At 36.0% G+C, this 14,426-nt stretch overlaps 1 protein-coding gene across 1 annotated transcript in view; it reads right to left on the bottom strand.

The window, feature by feature from the left end:
- Window positions 1-463: 463 nt before the first annotated feature.
- Window positions 464-14,426, bottom strand: part of LOC149232472 (uncharacterized) — a 207,067-nt gene continuing 193,104 nt past the window's right edge. The window contains exon 3 of the mRNA XM_089379422.1: window positions 464-478. The gene's annotated coding sequence lies outside the window, so the exon portion shown is untranslated. The remainder of the gene's footprint in view (window positions 479-14,426) is intronic.

The raw sequence follows: 14,426 nt of genomic DNA, 5'->3' as shown, positions 1-14,426 counted from the left end.
CCTTGCCATCAAAATTCATCATATCAATCTTTGGAATATGGTGGGTCTTCAATCCAATTTTAGATTCTATGAAATCATGATTAAGATTTATTTTTTTCTCATCATGAGTTTCTTCTACTACCTTTTCATCATTAGGAGGCCTTTCTTGTAGCAAATTTGTCCCACCTTCCTTCAAACCTTCTAGTCTTTCTTCAAATCTTCCATGCCTTTATTCAAATTAGGTGTTTCTATTTTCTTGATTCTAGTCATTATTTTTCTTGCTTTTAGGAGCTCGATATTGAATCTGTTGTATCTATGAAATTTTGGATCTCCAAGGTTTGAAAGTGCAACATGTCGTAGCTCTCTGCGTCCTCTTTCCAGTGCCACCCATTTCATTGAAATTGGATTCTCCAAGAAAGCGTTATGCCCAATTTCCCAAGATGACCTGATTATATACTTTTTTAGTAGAGGGAACTTGTACGAAGTGCCACATGTCACTGTTTCGACCTTCAGATCTGAAAATGATACATAGAGAATTACAGTCCGTCCTCTTTCTGTAACTTCTTACGAAATTTCAATCTGATGCTCAGAGAGAAAGTTATGCCGATTTTCCCAAGGTCACTTGTTTGGGATGTAATTCGGGAGCCTGCAAAAACCTTAAATGTCTTGGAGCATATATCCGAAAATATAGTGAACCAAGATCTAAAATTTGGGTCCAAGCTTCATCAAGAGTTCGTCTCAAATTGGTTTTAATTTCAAAGTCTAAAAGTTTGTAGAAAAACAATTATAGAGAAAATTCCACGATGCCCTGTTTGAGATGGAATTCTGGAACTTGCAAAAATCCTAACTTCCTCAGGTCATATCTCTGAGAATATAGTGAGACAAGCTCTGAAATTTAGACCTGAGATTTAGAATGAATTCGGCTCAAATGGGTTTTTTTTAGCTTTTGAAACTTTGTAGAGAAAAAATTATAGCGAAAATTCCATGATGACCTGTTTGGAGCAGCGAAACCCTAGAATCCAAAGCTCTGATACCAAATGTTATGAAACCAGCTCACAAAAATATAGAAAAGATAGATCAACGACTTTAAAATTAGCCTCTTCGAGGGGAAAACCTCCTTTAGATTACACAAATGAAAAATTCTTGGATGATACAAATGACAATACCTCCTTTCTATATATAGGAGTCTAGGTGGTTCCAATATAATCAAAGGCTACATAACAATAATATTGTAGGGGCACAACAATAACAATAGTGGGCTTCTATGGGGCACAACTATAACAACATGGGGACTACATGGGAACAACAATACAATAAGGGGGTTGCACTAATAACAATAAGGGGCTACACTAGTAGTATAGGGACCTAACATCAACCTTTATCAAGACTAACAAACATGTGATACTTAACAATCAACTCACATTCATAGTCATAATACACAATGCTACAACTATCACCTACTTACAATCAAGTACGTATCAGTTGTTTCAACACATATGTATTAGTACAACCATCTTAAAACAAGATCATTTTAGCAAGAAATATTATAGATACATTCATTCAAGGATTCTTGCAAACCCATCAACATACTTCGGGTGAGATCTCATCTGCTTGTAGTTGTTGAAAAATATTAGTGTCTCAGGGGGTTTTGTTAGCTTAACTCTGAACCTCGGTCTCCTCTCAGCTTCTCCAGTTTTGGCTGCTCCACAACCTCCTGAAGCTGCTTCACCAATTGTGGCTCCTCCACAATTGTCTGAGACTTCTTCTGGAACTGCATGTTGAGAGGTAATGTACTCTCCCTCTCAACCACCAAGTCCCATCAGTTGTCTTGCTCCTCAAGGCTTTGCATGCATCTTGAACCTCAAGAGCATATAGGTTCTTGACTCATGAACCGATCTGCTTCACCTGTCTCGTGGTGATGTGTTGAAGGAAAACCCTTCCCTTACTAAAGACTACATCATAGCCTCTGTCTTCCAGCATCACAATCGACACCAAGTTTTTCCTCAGTCCTGGTACATACTTGACATCGGTCAAGGTAATGTGAGCTCCATGCTCCCTCTGAAAAAAAATCATGCCTACATCTGAGACACTATACTTTTCATCATTACCCATCGCTATGAGTATCTAGAGATCTTTCTCCTCCAAGGTACTGAACAAATTCTTGTCGCCAGTCATGTGGAAACAAGCTGCACTCTCAAGAAACCAACCGCATCCCACCATGGAGGAAACCATGCATGCAAAGAGGGTGAAATCCAACTCGAACTATGAGGCCAATGCCTCACCTTCATATCCTTCCTTGGATCCCATCTTGGATTTCTTTAGTGGATAATTTGTAGCAAAATGGCCCACCTCATGACAATGAAAGCATCGCACTTTTGATTTGTCAAACTTCTTCCCACCATGGGAAGAACTCGATTTGGGATGAGAATCCTTCTCCTTCCCTTTCTTTGCCTTACTCGCTAAGGTGTAGTTTTCTTCATCCTCCTTGGATGAAGAACCATTTCTAGTGCTTCTTCTTATCTCCTCCTGCAACAGATCTGACCAAAGTCGTTTCCAATCTGGCAGTTTCTCTCTTCCATTTACCGAGTCTTGGTAACTATGCCAGCTCTTAGGAAGACCGAGAAGTGTAAGACTCACCATGTCATCATCAACAGTCATGATCCCTACACTTCCAAGCTCATCCCTTCAGGTGGTGAGCTTGTTCAAATATGTAGAGATCGTGTCGCCCTTTTCACACTTGATTTTCCGAAGCTTGTCTTTCAGCGCCAACTTCCTCTAATCACTGCTGTTCTGATATAGACCTTTCAATGTTTTCCACATTGAAAATGGTGTCTCCTTCCCATGGAGACTCGAGACTATGTGGTCTCAAACTCCCTCCAGAAGGATTCTCCTTGCTCTAGCCACACATTTCTTCCATTCTGCCAATTCTGTAGCATTAGCTGTTGCCGGCTTGGGGACTTCCTGATCAATGAAGTCCTTTAGACAGTTGTCCTCTAACACTGCGTCCATGTGATCCTTCCAAGCTATATAATTCAAACTGCCATCAAGAGCATATTCGAGTCTTAAACCATTGAATGCCATTGGTAAAATTGAGATGTGATAAGAACTCGATTTCTATATTCAGGAACCTAAAACTTTGAACTTCTCCCTTCTTGTATATTGTTCTTCACTTTGATCACCTTTGCTCTGATACCATGTAGAAATTCCCACTGTAGATCAACAGATTATGCAATATACTAAAAACACAATACATGATCTACTTCTACAACACTTTGCAGAAGCTTAATCGAATTGAGCAAGATCAAGAGAACACATATAACTGAGAATGAGAAATCAATCACACATAACACAGAAGAAATAACCCGAGGAAAGCCTCAGCCTAAAACCCCAACTCTGTATTATCATACAAGCGGAAAATAGTCACAGAATTACACAAAGCCTTAGCTTGGAAGCCAACTAGCTCTCAGTATAATCCCTCTGCTGCTCATAGATAGTCAAAGGCCTCTCACAAACCTTCTCCTCTGCCCTCCAAGCCTTTGATTTCCTTGCACAGTTTTTCTTGGGGTCCAGTGCTTCCACACATGTGAATTCCCACCTCACACTACTCACTTGGCCTAGTAGTAATTGCGCAATCTTGAAGGAGATTAATCTTTCTGCATGGATGGGTTTCCTTTATAGGAAAAATTCATCCAACTGATAGTACATTCTCCCTTCTCTGACCTCAACTGGGTCTCTGTCTGAACTGACATGCACGAGTTATTTATGAGAGAATATTCAATTATTTGAAGTGCAACAGGTACATGCATGCAAGCATTAACTAACTGAACTCACAATTAATTCAACAAACTGTTTGAATTAATCTAACTGGACTTGATTCAGTTAACTAAGTCAACTAATTATAACTCATCCTTATCTCTTTAACTGATGGATAAATTCCTCAATTAATGGATAAACTATTGCATGTCCCCACATAGACTTCATGTTTGATGTTCTACAACTAATTAACTCATGGTGAATTATTTAATAATATCACAAACAGCTGTTAAGATCAAATTCAAATTTTACTTCTCAATTTTAGTTTAGGGACTAACTAAAATAGGAATCTAACTCGAAATGTTATTTATAGCAATGTTATTTTTATCACTTCCATTTTTCATTCCTTGTTGCTATGTCCAACACTGGTACCCGAACTACTATTTATAGCAATGTTATTTTTAACACTTCTATTTTTAGCATTTCTTGTTGCCATTTTCAATAGATTGGTGTTGAAGTTGATAGGAAAGAGGCATCAACTGCTTGAAATGCTGATTCAGGAAATCAAGATGTGAAGTGAAACAAATTTTAATAGGGTGGAGCAATGAGGCATGATAATGAAAGCTAAAGATATGAATGGATATGGACAACTTGACCGAGGTCAGAGCTTAATATGTGAGTGACGAAAGTCAAAACAATTCTTCTGAGTCTAGTAGCCACGGAGTCGGTAGGACATCCGGGGTATGTGTGAGTATGTTATGACTGACGTGAATGAATGTGGATCATGTGCGATCTCCATCCAAGGGTGAATAGGGACTGTCATCGAGTATAAGGCATGAAACGATAGTTGGGAACCATTTTCCTTTAAAAAAAATTGTACACTTGCCAAACGAATGTAAAGGTGGTTTGGGATATATATACATGGAGACGAGTGCCCCATGAAAACAATGACTTGCATGATGATGGAGGTAAAATGTATATGCAGAGGGTGTGGGCCCAATTGGCTGGTCTCGGTGTTGGGTTGATGAGGTAGATGAAGTGACGTAAAAGAGCTTATTCTGTATGCAGGAATAATGGGCCCAATGTAGAACATGGAAGAGCTTTTGCCTTTATCTGTCGCAAATGAGTAAGGTGGCCCAAGAGTAGGGTGGGTTAGTAGTAAGTGAAGAAAAGGTGAATGAGGCTAATATTCAAGATATGTAAGTGATGTGGCTCCCGAGCCGGAATATATGGTCATGGATTCCTCATAAGACGTGGGGGTCTATAACATGAGGTAGTCCATGAGTGGGGAGGCTCTATCGATTGGCATGGACATTTACCATGTGCAAGGGGAGGTGGTGGTAAACATGGTCGAGATGATGGACCCTATGGTGCATTTCAGAGAAATGATGTCAGGATATGCATAGCTTGGTAGGAAGCCTATCATGCTGAGTGATGAATGATAGTTTCCCTGTTGATGACCATCAGGGTGTTGATTGAAGTTTTTGATGTACCTGTGAATTCAACGAAAAATACCCCAAGTGAAAACATCTTGATAAAAAAAATTGTAAGCTAAAAATGGACTAAGTAAGATGAATAAAAAAAAACAAAAGAAGGCGCACCCGAAGTAAATTTTTGAGCATGCAGCGAGCACAAAAAGTGAGTTTGGGGTTGAAATGGAATGAAGGGTACCATGATGAATATGATGTGGTTCTAATCCTTGTGTCTCTCATGGTTTATGGGCTTACAAACACGCACGTTGCATGTTTGTTTGAATAAAAAATGTTTGTCCTGCGCACCTGTGATGGGAAAAAATGCATGGTTGAAGGATTGCTAATTTTGGCAGCCTAGAAGGCTGATTTTTTTAATTTTGATACCCTTTTTGGTAAGATGTTGTGGTGAGAGTGGGATTGGGAGCTGCTTCATGCAGCTATTGCTGCAGATGTTGTTGTGACCGAGACCTTGGCTCGTTATGGGTTGTTGAAGTTCCTTTAGAACCCCATTTTGAGGTTGCAAAATGCGTTCTTGCATTTCCTGATTCCATGTTGGGATGTGGATCATTAGATATTCATCATTAGGAGGGCTGATATACCAATTACTATTTCAATAGATATTTATTTTGTGACTTGATCGGTTCCTCGTGGGGAGGCATTGTTGTATCACTTGCCGACTAGGCATGTGGATATTCATAGTTGGGCAAAGACAGAGGGCCATTGTGATCCCAACTCTTATGATGAGGGGTGCATATATATTCCGGATATCATGGGTCTTGTTGAGCGATCAACATTGGTGATGATTGTGTGTCTAGCAGGGTTGTCATCCCCTCACCGAGTATCAAGGCCAAAGATTGCAGTATTGCAAAGACTGTAGGTGGGGCATTTTTTCAACTAGGTCAGGTTTGTATATCAGGGGATGACATCCCAATTGATAAAGGTTTGACAGGAAGGAACTCAGAGATTCTTCTATGCCATCATACTCTGTAGTATTTTAAATGAGAGGGTTGTGATGCTATAGCCTTTTCTAGATGTGCCACCAGGTCTTGCTAGGGACCCACATATGCGACAATGGGCATCAGAGATGCCACGGGTTGGTGGCAGTGTTGTAGGTCATTATTGGAATGACCATGTGGAGGGTTGGTTCACATCCAACCCTCAAATGATTCTTGAGTACCCATATCTCAGAGTGGACTTCAGGGGTGATCCAGATATGGGGCTTCCTCCTGGTGACGCTTGGGGGCTAGCAAGTATGTGATTTATGATTTTTGCATGTTTGTGCTTTTTTACATGTATATTTATGATGCATATTTGTGTAGGATGTTGATACCATGTATTTTTTCATGCATATGTGGGGCGTAGAGGACGACTATTAGCCTACCTAGTAGGCATTGATTGAAACGCATGGGTGTGGTTTGCACACCCACTGTATGCAACGATGGAGCGATGTTGAGTTGTGGGTAGGACCTGAGAGGCCAGCACAACGCCACAGGTTCAAGATTGGTGGTCCCTCTGGAAAGGGGGAAAATTCCTCTACCTCATAGGAGATGACAATATTGTAAGAGCATGTCGAGGCAACTAAGGCACGATCAACAACGTTACAGGCACAATTGATGGACTATGTGGACGCTTGGGATCGAGAAACCACCTTGGCGAGGGGGATGCTTGAGGAGGGGTAGGTGGGACTGGGAGAGGTAGTGGTGGATATGGTTATGGTGTGTGATAGGGCACTATGACCGACTCTTCGGTGCCTTGTGATGGTAGTGGCTACGACATGTCACATTCTAGCTCTAGATGAGGTAGTGGGTCCTCAAGCAGGAGGTGCAGGGGTACAACCCTAGATAGACCTTTTATGAATGTAATAAGGAAAGCACCCATTATGAGGATGCTCCCCTTTTTTGATGACTTATTTTTCCTGGTTTTGAGCCAATGAATGTATATACATTTTTTGTACACACACACACACACACATATATATATATATGAGATGTGATTTTTTGTGGCTATGATGATGTGTCTTTGATGATATGCTTCTATACATGTGATGTATTTATGTGATGGATATTATATTGATGCTTCATGTTTTTTGATGGCAATATATATGTGATACATGCTAGCCTAGGATTTGATTAGCTATGTGGTCAACTATATGATTTTGATTTCTTGGTATACATGTAAATGTGATATAATCAAAACTTCGGGCTAACCTTTGTGCATGCAAATATTTTCCAAAGAGGCATGGATCGTGAACTTTGAAGGTTCCATTCAAATGTGATACAACAAGTTAGGAATCAAGGAATACATGCAGGTGACTGATACCTAAATGGGAGGGATCGACCAAGAGGCCTATGACAACATCGTACTCAACTTGATTATTGGTTGCCGACCCTATGCATAGTCTGTTGGTGATATATAGTGTGTTTTTGGGAGAGTATATGGCCCAAGCTACTACAACAAGGTTTTGCGACCATCGAGAAGCGCCATTAAGGAACCCGTGCTGATAGGCCAGTGGATGATCCATCTGTGACACATGATGAAAGAAGGATTTTAGAGTGAATCCATGATGAATTAGTCATCATAAAAATAAGTCATGGTACATACATTTTCATATTAGGGCTAATTGCAATGTTATGGATGAAACTTTTTAAGATGGAGCCCATTAACAAGATGTTTGAGGAAAGTCCCATTGGGCTATGCTAAGATGTATTCCCCCTTGAGGAGGAAATGCTTGAAAATGTAAGGGCCCTTCCATAATGTCTCGAATTTCCCTGGTTCTAACACTTCTTTGGGAACATCATAACGAATAAATAATTCTCCCTCAATAAAGGACCGGGGGCTGACATTGTGATCAAAGGTGGCTTTTGTCCACTTTTTGTGTGCTTTGTTATGATGGAGATATTCTTGTCAACTTTCATCAATGTGTTGACCAACTTTTGCTCTAAAGGTGAAGTTCCAGTGAGAAGTTCGATCGTTGAGTGCAAGGTAGGGATCTCATACTTGATGGGGAGGACTGCTTTGACCCCATAGACTAATTGGAAAGGTGTGAAACCTATGGATACTTTGACTGTTGTGTAGTATGCCCATAGGGATAAAAACACCATGTGGTGCTAGTATGTTTTGTAGTTGTTCACCATACGCTGCAACATCATTTTGAGGACTTTGTTGACAACTTCTACCTGACCATTGGACTGAGGGTAGTATGGGGAAGCGAACTCATTAGAGAAACCAAGATGTTGGGATAACACCTGAAATATTTCATTTTTGAAATGTTTATTGTAATTGAATACCGATTCCTTAGGAACACTGAACCATATTATGACATGGTTAAATTGTTGGGTGTGGAGCCTAGTTATCTTCTTTATTCAGAGGTATTGGACCCTAGTTCGTAATGTTGTGGCAAGGCCGCCCGTAAAATGTTCGCTGCCTGGGGGGGTATATGGGGGGGGGGGGGGGGGTGACATCGATTATTTGGAGCCCCCCCCCTAGCGGGGGATCGGGGGTAGCGCACTTGAAGCTAAAAATAGATGTAAAATTGCCTATAAAATGTTGTAATTTCGTAATCAATATTGGCCGTTCATTAGGTGGAGATTTGACGGTAGAAGTTATGTTTAATTTAGGGTTTTTTCCCTAAAAGTCAACCCCTCGCTATATATGAAGGAATTGTATTGCATCTATATAGATCAATATTCTTAGCGAGAAAGAGAGAGGATATTTTGTGAGAGCGAAGAGGGAATTACAATGGATCTACTGTAGGGTTGTATCTCTTCAGTTTGATAGATAATATAAAAGGAAGGACTGGAATTTTCTCCGTGGACATAGCTCAAATTGGGTGAACCACATATATCTGTGTCTCTCTTGTTTTATGCGTTTTCTGTGTTTATATTTCTGCAATATATTTTATGTGTTCCATTGCTCTGTAATATATAATTTTCTAACAACTGGTATCAGAGCCGAATTCTTCCAGATGTGGAATTTGGAACCGTGGAGGTATAAGAATGGTCATTTCTTTTCTTGTTATTATCGATATTGGAACTCATTGCTATAGTTCACTCATATGGGCTTAACTTGGAAAAGTGGTTTCCAAGGAGAAGCTTGCATCAAATGCATGTGTTGCAAAGGAGGAACATTATTCTAAGTGGGAAGGCCATCAGTTAGCTTTCCAAGCATCGAGGGATTGCTTTGGTACACCAAAGTGTTTAATCATCAAGCAGCCAACAAGTGTTGGTTTGGGTTAGCAGCAAAAGGAGAACATTGGTTGAAGTACCAAGCCATTTGCAAGGCAAGGCTTGTCAGTAAACCGAACTGGTTGTCATGGAGATTTTCCCAAGTAGAATCAATTGATAGAACTTGGGAAGGAGAAGAGTATTTAGCTCTCATAAGATAACCCACTTTTGTGGGTCCAAAACCTTGTCAGTGGGAAGGAGTGATCAAAATCTGGATTAGGGGAAAAAATTTGCTCAAAAATCAAAGTGCTCAAAATTGCTCAAAAAACTAAACGACCGCGTCCGTCTCAGTGATACGATCCCAACGCAACTCGTTTCACTCAAAACAGAGCAAAAAAAAGATTCCTTGGAATATTCCCATAGGTGGCTCAATCGAATTGTTACAAATGTCAACATGTTATTGGTCAAAGGTATTTTGGAGGACCAATGAAAGGCTGACACGTGGCAAGCTCAGAGGCTACCATGTGCCCTCTCAAAGGTCGTGTAAAATTTTGGAAGGCCGACAGAGTCGAACCCACAACCTCATCTACACAAGCCCCATGCCTTACCGCTATGACGCAACCATGTCATTTAACAAACCTGGGGCACAACTTGTATTTCAAGAGATAATACGTGGCAGTTGGGGAAAGAGAGGGCCAACCACGCGAGCCAGCCCCCTCGCATATGACCTTAAATCGTAACCGGAGGCTAACGCTACGCTAACCATGTAAATTAATGCGCTAAGTGGGATATATGCTAATTAACACATTTTTATCCCTTAACTAATTACAGATTAACTTGGAGGCGGTTTTAGCAGGCCCGATAAATCAGGCGTTGCTCCAAATTTGGTAGGACTAACTGGAGTTTCTCCAGATTTGGTGGAGTTTTCCTAGGGAAAACTGAAGAGACCATAACTTTGGCTAAGTTCGACCAATTTTGGCTCAGAAAGAGTCATTCCTAGATGATTGCGATGTTCTGAACACAATGGAATAGGTTGTAGAGACAAAAAGGCACTTCTGTACGTGATTTTTCTACGTTAAAGTTTAAGGAAGCCTAGGGCCACCAAGAGAGGAGGTCAAGCCTAGATCAGCTGAAGTCCAATTGCAGAGCTTGGATAGCCATTTTGGGGTATGTGGGTCTTTTGAATCCAATGTATTAAGTTTCAAAGCCATTGGAGCACTGCAGGTGCATGTAATCAGAGAATTGACCATTAATCCAAAGAGGGCCTAGCCATTGAAGCAGGTCCAAAGAGATGTAGCCTAGTAGGAGTGAACTCCTTTATCAACTTTGTGTTATGAGTTGTGTTTTATTTCTCTACAATTTACTTGATGTATATGTGTTTTAAACAGCTAATTAATCTCATAAATTGCTCATAAAAGACACTCAATACTTGACACATAATCCTTCACATTTTGGTTAATTTGAGACAATCCTAAACACATTGTTTTTTTAATATTGATGAGGGAGCTTGCATAGCATTAACAAGTTTTCCCAACATTGAGATCACTAGATGCTAACCTAATTGGACACACCTTCCACCAAGATTGAAAATGACAAAAACAACTTAGAAATGAATGACAACCCCAATAGCGTTAGGCTAAACTAGACTATAACCCTCAATGGAGAAAGCCCTTTGCTTTATAGGGCCTTTGTCCCAACTTGAAAGACCAAAAATATTAAAAAACCCATAGACAATGGACTAAAAAGACAATACAATAGAAAGACCAAAAAACTAACAATAAAAATGAGTGAGTCCCCTTGAAATCTAGCCAGCCAACCAAAGGGAGAGTTACCCCTAGGCCCTTTAGAAACACCATAAAAATCAATTGGCCAATACCCCTTGCTTAGTCATGATATTTACATTAAGGTTCAATTGTTCCCCGCCTCAAGATCTAGTAATCCAAGCTTCTCATTACTAAGATCTTCTAAAACTAAGTTCCAAAATCTTCCCATAACAATATGGAACTAAACCAAACTATAAAGGAGTTCACACTCCTTCCCATAAAATAAAAATGATGGAAGTGTGATGTAAGCATTACCTCTTATTAAAAGATTATATAATTTATATATACTTCAATAATTTTAAAAACAAATCAAAATGTTTATGTATATAATTTTACTTGGATATAAAATATTAATTTTTATAAAAAAATTAAATTTATTATAAATAAATAAATATTTTTGAGTTGACATATATATATAATAACATTTCAAAGAATATTATAAATTTAATATTTTTATGATTTAATAATTTTTTTTATGTGAAATATCTAAAATCACTATATTTTATTTATTAATAAATTAATTGAAAAAATAAAAATATATTATTAAATTATTAATAATATAATTAATTAGATATTATTAATACATTATAAAATATATTAAAAAAAATTTACATGCTTAAAAGCATGGAAGAAAGATCCCTTAATTGATTACGAAGGACTATCATCGAGTGAAGGTGAACGAGTTCGGGTAAAATCAAGTTGTTGTTATAACAAGACACTAGAAAGTATGATATCATATATCATCATTCATCTGGAGTGCTAAATCTGATGGAGATGTGGACTTAGGATGTTCTGAGAAGCTTGAAAAGAAGTTCAAAGTAACTATTTGTAACTTTTTAGATTTTTAGATTTGATTTGATGAGTAATTATTATGTATGTTGGATTTATGATTATTTTTTATTAGATACATAATTATTATGTATGATAAATTTATATTGATTTTTCATTTAATAAAATGTGTAATATTATGTATAATTAAGTAAAAGTAATTATAAAGTTATATTAATTTCTTTGCCATAATGATTAACTAATTTATAATTATTCTTTAAAATGAAGGGAAGTTTTAATGAGGTTCACTTTTTAAGTAATTTCTTAATATAAATTTTGGTTAAATTTAATATCATTTTATGTATTAATATATTGCAGATGGTACTTTTAGGAGGTGAGGATGATGAGATAATAATGATAATTTGTATATATGGATAGTTTGTAATTCAATATCACTATGATGTTGGTCATGTTATACTATTTTTACATAATATTAATAATTAATTTTCTAAGTTTACTTTTTAATAATTATTTTTTAATATTAAGAACTAATATTCAATGTGTTTTGTTATTAAAATGGGAAAATTAATAATAACATGTAAAACTCCAATTTTATCAATATTTTTTAATAATTTAATATATTAAATAATCACAATTTTACTTACAATTCTATTTATTTTAAATGTTACTTACCACTTTCTATATTCAAGTGAATCTATGTTGAAACCTGTCCATACTTAAATATTTAGGTATTCTAAATATTATTTGTTATATTTATACTTTATGGAATTAGTTAAGAATAATGTGTAACATTCTTATTTTATAATTCTATTTAAAATATTAATAATAATTTATATATTAAATAATCTCAATTGTACTTATACTAAGTCAATAATTCATTTTAAATGTTAGTTGCCACCATCCACATTCAAGTGAACCTAAGTGAACCTATATTGAGACCAGTGCTCTATATTGAATATTTATGTGTTCTAAATGTTATTTGTTATATTTACACCTTAGGAATTTTATTGAATAAGTATAGCATTAAGAAAGCACACTCATAACAATTAGGTCTACATACATCCCCTCATAATTAAAGAATTAAGGTAGTTAGAAGGTTTATTTATTTGTCAATTTTGTTGTTTTAAGATAAGGTCTATGACCATTTCAATTGTTCTTATCTTATTTTTTTTGTTTAATGTTATTTTTGTCTTTCATACCCATGTTTTTAAAAGAACATTTGTTTTGTTTTGTTTTTTTTTTTTGTTTTATATTGATTGTGATAACTGATTTGTCTTCCATTAAAAAAAGGAATGAGTTTATAAAAGCAATAAGTCTTTCTATTAATATAATAATTAGGCATCTTCCTATTAATTAATTCTTCATTATGGATCACCACATGTATATAGGCAAAAAATATAATAATAATTATTTGGTAACAATTATACTTTTTTCAATTTTTAAAATTGCTATCATGCCCATGTTTTTAAAAGAACATTTGTTTTGTTTTGTTTTGTTTTGTTTTATATTGAATGTGATAACTGATTTGTCTTCCATTAAAAAAAATGAATGAGTTTACAAAAGCAATAAGTCTTTCTATTAATATAATAATTAGGCAATAAGTCTTCCTATTAATTAATTCTTCATTATGGACCACCACATGTATATAGGAAAAAAATATAATAATAATTATTTGGTAATAATTATACTTTTTTTCAATTTTTAAAATTGCTATAAAAATTTAGCATAAAAAACACACAAATGGATCTACTTTTTATTTTTTTAAGATTCATTATTAAAAATTCTAAATAAATTAAATTAAATTATAAAATATTAGTTATTAAAATTTATGAACTAAAATTCATTCATTTTTATTTTCCATTAATAATTATAAAAAATAATACAACATGTTTTATTTTTTCTATATTCAAGTGAACCTATGTTGAGACCTGTCCATACTTAAATATTTAAGTATTCTAAATGTTATATCCATACTTAAATATTTAGGTATTCTAAATGTTATGTCCATACTTAAATATTTAGGTATTCTAAATGTTATTTGTTATATTTACATTTTATGGAATTAGTTAATAATACTCTGTAAAATTCTTATTTTATAATTCTATTTAAAATATTAATAATAATTTACATATTAAATCATCTCAATTGTACTTATACTAAGTCAATAATTCATTTTAAATGTTAGTTGCCACCATCCACATTCAAGTGAACCTATATTGAGACCAATGCTCTATATTGAATATTTATGTATTCTAAATGTTATTTGTTATATTTACACCTTAGGAATTTTATTGAATAAGTATAGCATTAAGAAAGCACACTCATAACAATTAGGTCTACATACATCCCTCATAATTAAAGAATTAAGGTAGTTAGAAGGTTTATTTATTTGTCAATTTTGTTGTTTTAAGATAAGGTCTATGACCATTTCAATTGTTCTTATCTTA

Source organism: Pinus tabuliformis, chromosome J (genome assembly GCF_031772625.1).
Source record: "Pinus tabuliformis cultivar Carrire ecotype Pingquan chromosome J, CPIR1, whole genome shotgun sequence".
Taxonomy (NCBI): Eukaryota; Viridiplantae; Streptophyta; class Pinopsida; order Pinales; family Pinaceae; genus Pinus; species Pinus tabuliformis.
This window is presented reverse-complemented; position numbering and strand designations above follow the sequence as displayed.